Source organism: Leptonychotes weddellii, chromosome 2, assembly GCF_054177405.1.
Source record: "Leptonychotes weddellii isolate Sample4059 chromosome 2, ASM5417740v2, whole genome shotgun sequence".
NCBI lineage: Eukaryota > Metazoa > Chordata > Mammalia > Carnivora > Phocidae > Leptonychotes > Leptonychotes weddellii.
In genome coordinates, this window is record NC_138370.1 from 122,633,063 (window position 1) to 122,643,699 (window position 10,637).

Genomic DNA, 10,637 nt, shown 5'->3' on the forward strand with positions numbered 1-10,637 from the left:
AAATCTGTGGCTTTCTAGGATCTCCCCTTGAGGTTTCAAAATTCCCTGGAATAACTCAAAGAACTCCGGAAAGCACTATACTTTTAAATACTGTTTTTTGTGTGGTTTTTTTTTTTTTTAGATTTTATTTATTCATTTGAGACACAGAGATACAGAGAGAAAGAGAGCATGAGCAGGGGGGGAGGCAGAGGGAGAGGAAGAAGCAGGCTCCCCGCTAAGCCAGGAGCCCGACGTGGGGCTTGATCCCAGGACCCTGGAATCATGACCTGAGCCGAAGGCAGATGCTTAACCATCTGAGTCACCCAGGCGCCCCTTAATTACTGTTTTATTATAAGGGATACAACTCAGGATCGGCCAAACAGAAGAGACACATGAGACCAGGTCTGAAATGGGAAAGGCTGGAAGCTTGCGCCACCCTCCCGGTACACTGATATATTCACCAACCAGGAAGCTCTCTGAACCTCTTTAGAGTTTTCAACAAGGCTTCATTATTGCATAGATATGATTGATTACATCACGGCTATGTGATTGGACTCAGTTTCCCCATACAATTGGCAGTCACTCATCATTCCCGCCTCCCCCAGCCACCAGCAACTTACTTTCTCTCCCTATGGATTTGCCTACACTGCCCATTTTGTATAAATGGAATCATACAGCAAATGGTCTTCTGTGATTGGCTTCTTTCAACCAGCATACTATTTTCAAGGCTCATCCATGTAGCATGAATCTGCACTTCATTCCTTTTTACTGAGTACTAATATTCCATCCCATTGGGATAGATCACATTCTGTTTATCCATTTATCAGCTGATGGACCACAGAGCTATCACTGCCTTCTGGCCATCACGAATAATGTTGCTATGAACATTCAGGTACAAGTTTTTATGTGACCATGTTTTCATTTCTCTTGGATATGTGAGTAGGACTAGAGTTGCTGTGTCACATGGTATCTCTATATTGAACCTTTTGAAGAGTTGCCGGCTGTTTTCCAAAGTAGCAGCACCGTTTTACATTCCTACCAGTAGTATGTGAAGAGCACTGGATTTTGTCTCTTCACCCATCAAGAAATTAAAACTCTCCCTCCAGCTCCATTGTTTTTAAAAAATTGAAGTATAGTTGATAAACAATGGTAATAAGTGTCAGGTGTACGACATAGTGATTTGACAAGTCTCTACATTTACGCTATGCTTACCGCAAGTGTAGCTGCCATCCGTCACCGTACAACGCTGCTATAATACTTATGCTATTCCTTTTATCCCCATGACTTATTCATTCCATAACTGGAGGCCTGTATCTCCCACTCTCCTTCACCCATTTTACCCATTCCCCCACCCCCGCCTCTCTGGCAGTCGTCAGTTTGTTCTCTGTATTTATGGGGTTTGTTTCTGCTTTTTGTTTGTATATTCATTTGCTTTGCTGCCCTAGCTCCAATTTCCAAAAACCAGGGAAAAGATTTTATTTGGCCTGGCATGGGTCAATTCTTCCTTCCCGCCAGCTGGAATGCAGATGTGATGGATGGTGCTGGAATAGCCATCTAGACTGTGACTTGGAAATCCTACTTGAGAAATGGTGGCACAAGATGGGAGGAATGTGGGTATATGATGATTGCACACTATCATACCAACTCTGGGCTGCCCGTGGTCATGGGTAAAGAAAGAAACTTTTATCTTTTTTTTTTTTTATTCATGAGAGACAGAGAGATAGATAGAGGGAGAGGGAGAAGCAGGCTTCCCACTGAGCAAGGAGCCTGATGCGGGCTCGATCCCAGGACCCTGGGATCATGACCTGAGCTGAAGGCAAACCCTTAACGGACTGTGCCGCCCAGGTGTCCCTGAAACTTTTATCTTAATAAGTTACTGTGACTGGTTTTCTGTCACTCTTAGCTGAACAGAATCCTAACTAATAATCATATACTACGTGCCGGGTGCCAGGTACCATCCTACGAAAACACTACACGCCTCAACTCATTGATTCCCCACATCAAACCAATAAGATAAGTACTCTGACTCTTACCACCTCCCCTCTTTTTGAGATAGAAAACTGAGGCTCAGAAAAATCAAATAACTTGCCCAAGTTCACACAGAGTACACACAAGAACAAATTGATAATGATGAAACTAAACTAATGGCAATATACAATTAATAAGCAAGAAGAACTATAATCAGAACCTCAGCTACCTCAATATACTCGTGATGATGCATAAGAAATTGGCCTTTTGAAATCTGAGGGAAATCCAACTATCTGCATATGTGCATTTGCCAAGCATTTTTGTGGCTGCCAGGCTTTTTCGTAGAGAGCTAAATTAGAATCTTTAGCACTCTTTAGATATGTGTCAATTGTAGTTTATAAACATCAAATTTTAATGACTCATTTAGTAGATTACTAAGTAGCCCTTAGCTGCCTGCAAAAATAAAAATCTGTGGAATTACACATCTTTCACATGTAACTAATGAAGACAGACGTTTGTTAAATTCACAGTCTGTCAGAAGGACCTACAGACCATACCTTGAGAATCATCCTTATAAAATGCTGGGGAATTAAGGCTCTTGCTTTAAATCTGTAGCCTTCTGTTTCTTGTTTCTTTATATCTCATATGTTTCTCTCTATCTCTTTCATATTTGTGTGAGATTTAAGATAATGAATGTTTTGAGATGATTAAGTTCAATTAACACTTGCAATACCCACTAATAGCAGCCGTATGGCATTAGGGACGAATAATGACTAAGAATAATTACTTCCTTTCTGGAGACTCATAATCCACTAGGAAGATGCTAACAAGGTAAGAATAACCCAAGGCGAAAGGTACGTAATAGAGGTAAGTTCTAAAGGAATAGAGAGGAAAGGGATTATTTGTGCCTCTGGATGTTGGAGAAGTCTTGAACAATCATTAGGACGCTGCCAAATGGAGAAGAGAAGCCAGACTACAAAAAAGAGTAACAAAAGCACAAAGCTATAGAAAAAATGGAACAGGTTTAGGGAATGACATGTAGCCCAGGGCAATTTATTTATTTAAAACTATATGCAGCTTTCCATAATGAACATGTATTATCTTCATATAAGAATAAAGTAAAATTAGTTTAAAAAAATAAAAGTATATGCAGTGCTACTGTACTAATGTACATTATAAAAACAAAGATAAATATAAATTATAAAGAAAAAATAAGCAATTGTAAAGACATTGCTAATCATGACCACGGTGAGCATTAAGTAGTTAGAAACAGCGAGAACTGAAAGCTCGTGAATTTGTTTTCTAACTTTGGAATATCTAACAATATGAAACTGAGAAATCTATTTTTGCTTGGCTGGGGGCTTTACTTTCTCCAGGAGAGAAATATTAGGAAAGTTTGTAAGAGCTAATAAAAGCATGATACTCTACTTCAGAATGTTTGTGAACCATCCTTCTATAAACACAAAAATTATAGTCACATGGCTTTTAACACTATTACCAACTAACACTTCAAACCCCGATTTCACACTTAAGGAGCAGCTCATCATTTAAAATAGAAAATATAAATCTCCATTTCAAATGTTCTTTACAATAATCTTAAATTTGGGGGCCAATTCTTGTCAGATGTGGTTAGATGGCCACTATTTTAATCTAAGGCTGCTTAAGGCTCATACTAGGTGTAACAAATTTTCAGCCAGTTCCTTAGGCTTAAAATTTAGTATTATCTTTAATTTGTAGTTTCTTTTGAGAATTCTTTTAAATTCTTTTAAATCATTTGCCCTCTTGGGGAAGATTAATTTAAAACTAGATAATATAATCTGTAAATCCACTCAAAAAGCATACAAATACCAATAAAGTTATAGTATAAACTGAAAGCAAACAGGTGAGGATGCCACCATCAAGCCCTTCCAGCTGTAGCATCTTCCCTTAGGGTACTGCCCTTACTGCCTACAACATGAGATAGTCCGAGTAAGAACACCCATGCCCATCTAGATATGTGTGGGGCATTTCCCTCACTAGTGTATACATGCAGTGAGCACAGTACTAGATACACAGTAGGCATTCAACACACATGTGTTGAGTGAATGAATAGGGAAGAAAGGTAGATCTTTATAGGTAGATCTTAAAGACCTTGATCTTATAAGCAATGAAGAACTATTGCAGAGTTGTTTTGGAGCTTTTTTGTTATTGTTTTAACATAAGAATGGCATGATCGGATCTAGTTTTTAGGCTTATAAGATGAGCAGGAGGATTGGACTGGAGTTGAAGAGAGAAGACTAGGAATTTGAGATAAATTTCAGGAGATGGAGTTGATAGGACTTACTGACTAATTGGCAGCGGGGGGTGAGGGAAGCATTTGGGGTTAATTCAAGTTGTTTAGTTTGGATGCCTGTGAACTTGATAATATAGGAAGAGTGACTTTGGGGGAAGGAAAGGGTAATGAGGGCTAGTCTGGACCTACTGAATTTGGGCCTGGAGAGACACAGCAAAATGCTGGCAATGTGAGACTAGAGCTCAGGAGGAAGGCTCGGAAGGAATGACCCATTTCAAAGTGATAATTAAAACAATATTTGATGATGAGATTTCTCCCAAAGAGAGGATATATTTGAAAGACAAGTTCATCCTATTGCTTCTCAGCTTTAAAACTATTGGACATCCATGATCTAAAAGATAAAATCCAAATGTCTTAAATTAATACTCAAAACCCTCCTTGGTCTTTTGCCAACCTATCTCTTGTTCAGTCTTTTATTCAACCTACCAGCTTTTACAAAGAGCCTGGGTGTGCCATGGTGTTTGCTGGGGACAGAGAGATGACTAAGTCTTGGTCGATGGCCTGGGGGAGGTCTACTGGGGAAGAGGAACAATAAAACAGAATATTAGGAGGGGCATGTTCTGGGCCTAGGAGTATGGCTCCCTTGACTGGGCAACAACTGAGCTGAATCTTGAAGGAAATTTAAGTTATAGCTAAAATAAAGGGAGAAAGGGTGGATATGGAGACAGACATTCCAGAACTTCTTCCTGTTCCCTTGTGTAGTGGGTTGAATGATGGGCCTCAAAAAGATATGTCCAAATCCCCGCAACCTGTGGATGTGACCTTATTTGTAAAAAGATGAAGGTTTGCAGATGTAATTAAATTAAGGTGTTATGACCAGATCCTTCTGGATTATCTGAGCAGAGCCTAAATCTAATGACAAATATCCTTGTAAGAGACAGAAGAAGAGAAACCATACAGAAGAAGAGAAGGCTCTGTGAAGACAGAGCCCGAGATTGGAGTGATGTGGCCACAAGCCTAAGAAGCCAAGGAATGCGGATCGTTAACCAGGAGCTGGACGAGGAGAAGGATGCTCTCCTAGAGACTCCAGAAGGAGTACCACTCTGCCAACACCTTGATTCCCAATGTCTGGCCTCCAGAACTGTGAGGGAATCAATTTCTGCTCTTCTAAGCCACCCAGGTTGTGATAATGCATCACAGCAGCCCAGGAAACTAATACTCCGTGTTCTTCCGAGTCCTCTGCACAACTAACTCTTTGCTAACGGTGAACAAGATGCAGTCCTTGTTCTGCGTGAGACGGCCACACAAAAATGAAAAAAACATGTAAGTTACTTCTAATAGTGAGTGGTAGGTCCTCTGAAAGTTAAGCTCTGAATTCTATATTCAAATGTCCACTTGCCATCTCTACTTTAATGTCGAATGGGCATCTCAAACTTAATCTTCCCCAAATACAGATCCCTGGAGATGCCTGGAGGTGGGACATGGATCTATCCAAGATGATCAGGAAAGGCTCCGGGGGAGGTGACCTGTGCAGGAAGACGAGGATGAGCTAAAGCAGTGACTGAAGGAAGGGCAGTTCCTAGCAAGGCGCTCATTTTTGGTTTTGGTTTTGTTTTGCTTTAGGAAGGAACACCGCCAGTGGAGGTAAAGAGAGGAAGAACAGCAGCTTCAGGGCAGAAGGAGTCATGTCTCAGAGGAGCAGAAGTGCTCGAGGCAGCAGTGGGACAGCAATACAGGAAGCAGGGTCTTTGAAGTACACACTAGAGGCTAAATGATGTCGACTGCAGATTAAAATCGGCTGGGTTTGAATCCTGGCTCTGCTACTTACTGCTTATAAACTTGTAGGAAATTACATTTTCTGGATCTTCATTTCCTCAACTATAAAATCAGCATAAAAATAGCTCCTACCTCAGAGGAATTTGTTAGGAAAATTAAATATATTAATGTGTTGTAAAGTACTTGGCTCAGTGTCTGGCAAAGAATAGGCAATAAATGCCATTATTACTATTAAGATCATTAAAAGTAGCAGCAGGTTTAGAATCTGAATGTGAGCACTGGGAGGAACTTCAGAATCATCTAGTCAATTTCCTCACTGTACAAATGGAGAAACTCAGGCCTGAAGTGTTTGTAAATTGGCCAAGTTTAAAGACATAGTTGGAGGCAGAGCCAAGACTTGACTAATCAATTGAAAGTCTGTGCTTTCTCCAAGTGGGCTTCACATATAGATTTGGAAATCATAAGAATAGAAGTGGTTAAGTGAATCTGGGGACACAGTCAAAGTAACTCAAGTAGGGACACAGTGAATGAGCAGAGAATGTGAAAAGAAAAAAAAACAGGAAGAAGAGCTAGCAAAGGAGACTCAAAGTGGGGTCAGGGAGGTAAGAGAAGAACCAGAAAAGAGTAATGAAGCCAAGACAGAGACTTCAAAGGGAGAAAATGGTCAGCTGAGTCAAATACTCCATAGAGTTGAGGAAAGATTATGACTAGTACAAAATGCTACCTTTGAAGTCAACTTGATTTGAGCATCAGTTCCACAAACCAAATTCTGAGATTTGGTTTTCCCACATGTAAAATCAGGATGTACTTGGAAAATCTGCTGACTCCTTTACTAAATTCAAATCCATTACTTCTAAAGTTGGCCATGGGAGGAGATTTTCCACTTGGGCAGGGATAGCTGGACCTGAGTCCAGACTCTGAAATTAACCTTACTCCTGTGTCTGTCACACTTATGTCTGCTGCGGCCAAACCAGCAGGAGGCTGGAGGGGGACAAAACATGGATTTTACAGTTTTCTCTTTGCCATAGTATGACTGAGACAGGTTCTAATATTAAGTAACATACTATTTAAGGCTAGACCCCTAATGTCGGGGCTGGTCAGGGAACTCTTTGTTTCTCTTTCTAGAACTCCTCTATAGATAAACTCATCACATCCATTAGCTTTAAAATACCATCTCAATGCCCAAATTTTTATCTCCAGTTCTGAATTCACCCTGAGCTCCAGACTTCCTGCCCCCAAACTAGGTCTTACCTCAGTAGTCACAATCTTGGTACATTTCAGTCAACCCACTGGCACATTCTCTAGGTTCTACCTCCAGAATGTTTTCCAAATCTCAAACCTTCTCTACCCCTGATACTTGTGATTGTAAGCTACCACTGTCTCTTACCTGGCCCACTACAGTGGTCTCCCAAGTGGGTTTTCTGCTTCTACTTTAGCATCCCCTTTAATCTACTCTCCACACAGTAGCCATATGAGCTGTTTAATACAGAAATAACCCATTACTCTCTTGATTATAAACCTCCAATGGCTTCCCATCACACTTAGATTAAAACCCAAACCCCACCAAGCCTTATAAGATCCAGACCCTGCTCACTGGACTTCTTCTCCCTTCACACTTCTCTCTCTCTCTCTCTCTCTCTTTCTCTCTCTGCTCCAGCTTAGCCCTGGAGCCTTTCTGCTCCTGAAACACACCACACTCATTTCTGATGTAACATTAGCTATTCCCTCTATCTGGAATGCCTCCCCCACCTGCTCCCCTATTCTCCATCTTCACATGGTTGTCTTCTCCTTATCACTGAGGTCTCTGCCTATTGTCATCTTCTGAGAGAGGCCTTCTCTGTCCATCCTTGCTAGAATAGCTCCCTGGTCAGTGTCCATCATATTCATTGGCTTAGTATCTGATCACTTGCCACTAGTGATATATTCTTGTTCACTTTCATGTTTATTGTCTGTCTCTTCCCTACTGGAATATAAGTTTCCTGAAAGCAGAGATTTTGTCTGTTTGGTTTACCACTGTGCTCCCAGCCTCAGAAAAATGCATACGCATGGTAGGACCTCAATAAATACTGATGAACAAACAAACAAACAAATAAATAAATAAAGGCAGGCTCAGGACAGGAGAAGGCAAATAAATGCAGACAGCCCTCTATCATTAGATCATCTGACTTGTAAGCTAGAGTCCTCAACTTTTTTTTTTTTTAAAGATTTTATTTATTTATTTGACAGAGAGATCAAGGGAGAGAGCACAAGTAGGCAGAGAGGCAGACAGAGAGGGAGAAGCAGGCTCTCTGCCGAGCAGGGAGCCCGATGCGGGACTCCATCCCAGGACCCTGGGATCATGACCTGAGCTGAAGGCAGACGCTTAACCGATTGAGCCATCCAGGTGCCCTAGAATCCTCAACTTTAACATGAAAATGCCTTCCCCTTGCTACTTCAGAGTGCCCAGGGGAGTACCCAGATTTGTAGTGAGAGAGAGAGAGAGAGAGAGAGAATGACAGAAAGGAGGAAGAGGAAGAGCTAGAGAGACAGGGAGAGAAAGAGGGAGGGTGGCAGGGCACCCTGGTTCACTCTCATGCCTTTGTAAGGTTCACTTAACTCTGGCTTCACCCGGGGAATCTCCCTACCCACCTGGATGATTGACACTGGGAAGCTCCACATTCCTGGATTCAGATGCCATTCTACATCCCCAGTAGAGGTTTGGACTGAAGGCAAACAATAAGCACATCAGAAAACATCTTACAAGAAATGCAATCATATGAATAGCAAGGAGAGCTACTTTCTGCAAGGTAATGGTCTCTATCCTACACACTCCCCATACTTGTTCTGAGGATCAGATAAAGGAGAGTGATCTGGAATGTGGCACACATATCTAAGTCACTATACCACACTGCTGAGTGTATCTGTTGATGAGAAGCAGAGTGAGTACTCCTGGCAAAATGCCATCTGTGTTACTCACACCACAATACTGGGCATTTACAATGATGATCTTGGTGTCCTCTCTATCCTAGATGACTTCAGTATCTCACTCGGTAGCCCCTCATGGTTCCCTGATGTTACAATGCTCTCACTTCCACTGTGCTTCATCCACATGGTCACACTCTGAATCTTATCCTCAACATGACTCCACTTTGGAAACCTTCAGCCCCAAGACTTAAGAATATTTGATGTTCTGCTTACACTAGCCCACCTTCTAGCTCTCATATTCACTTACTCCCATTGTACCTACTTTTCAACCCCACCAAGACTTCCTCAAACTTTTCTTCCCCATCTCTTAGTCCTCCAGTTAATGTAATAGCTTTTTATTTTCTTTCTGTTCTCGGTAGGAAAAGTGGCTCTCCCCTGTCCTGTTCCCAGGGATCTCTCTGCCTGAATTTTGGACTCTAGCCCCACCCTCACCTCTTAATTTATCAGTTATGTACTCTCTCCTTTAGGTCTTCAACTTATCTTTTCCTGGCAGTTTTCCCTCAGCACACACACGTGATCATACCTCTTGAAACAACTACCAAAAAACAAACAACCTTAGATTACATGATCTGATATTCTCCTTATCTAGATTTCTCTCCTGCCTTTCATGGCCAAGTCTCTCACCCCACTTTCACCCCACACACTCTACACCCCTCTGAAACCTGACTTCTGTCCCCACCATGCTTCTGGAAACTCTTCCAGACCAGACTCCAGTGGCCTAACAGGCTGCAGTCCTATTTCACTTCTTATCAAACTTGGCATCATTTCTAGAAAGCTTTTCCTTCTTCTGCTTCTGTGACACCCACTCAGTGGTGTTCCTCTTCCCCTCCAGCAGATCCTTCCAAGTCTCCCTAACACGGTTCTTTTCCTCTTTCTCTGAAGATTCACCCTCCACGTCCTTCCCTTCCCACTGCCTGTACATCTCTCTAAGCAACTTTGTCATTGCCTAGGGCTTCAATAGTCATTACATATGCTAATCTCATACATTCTTGGAGCTTCAAACCTTATCTCGCTTTCTGGATATTCCTGTTTTTATGGCCCATAGGCACCTCAACCTTTATATGCACTGAACGGAATTTATCATCTTTCCCATTCCCAAAACCAACTCTTCTGTATTTTCTATCCATGTAGATGATAACAAACATCCATCCAGTGACTCAGGCTAAATGCATGAGAGAAGCCAAGCTTGTTCATCTCCCCTCTCTGCCCCCCTCAGCTCCTCTGGCTCCAAATTCTGTTGAATTTACCTACTAGCTATCTCTTCAGTCCATCTGTTCATCTCCCTTTCTTTGATACTGCTCAACTCAGACCTTTTGCAAACTTTTTCTGGATCATCTCAATAACTTCTTGACTGTTCTTGCTGAGAGCTTCGTCTCCTCCAGCCTAAAGATTTGATATTGGTTTTTTTTTTTTTTTTGGTCATGTTATTCATTGATGTCTTTTTTTTTCTTTAGTGTCTTTCTTATTTTTAAAGATTTTTATTTATTTATTTATTTATTTATTTATTTATTTATTTATTTATTTGAGAGAGAGAGAGGACAAGCAGGGGGAGCAGCAGAAGGAGAGGGAGAAGCAGGTGCCCCACTGAGCAGGGAGCCCAGCACACAGGGCTCGATCCCAGGACCCTGGGATTGTGACCTGAGCCAAAGGCAGATGCTTAACTGACTAAGCCACCCAG

General features: G+C 41.6%; 1 long non-coding RNA gene across 1 annotated transcript in view; it reads right to left on the minus strand.

The window, feature by feature from the left end:
* Positions 1 to 2,638: 2,638 nt before the first annotated feature.
* The window catches only part of LOC115943219 (uncharacterized), an 11,335-nt gene continuing 3,336 nt past the window's right edge, over positions 2,639 to 10,637 (minus strand). The window contains exons 3-4 of the long non-coding RNA XR_004077826.2: positions 6,829 to 8,697; positions 2,639 to 3,429 (exon numbers count right to left, since the gene is read on the minus strand). This is a non-coding gene — a long non-coding RNA (uncharacterized LOC115943219). The remainder of the gene's footprint in view (positions 3,430 to 6,828; positions 8,698 to 10,637) is intronic.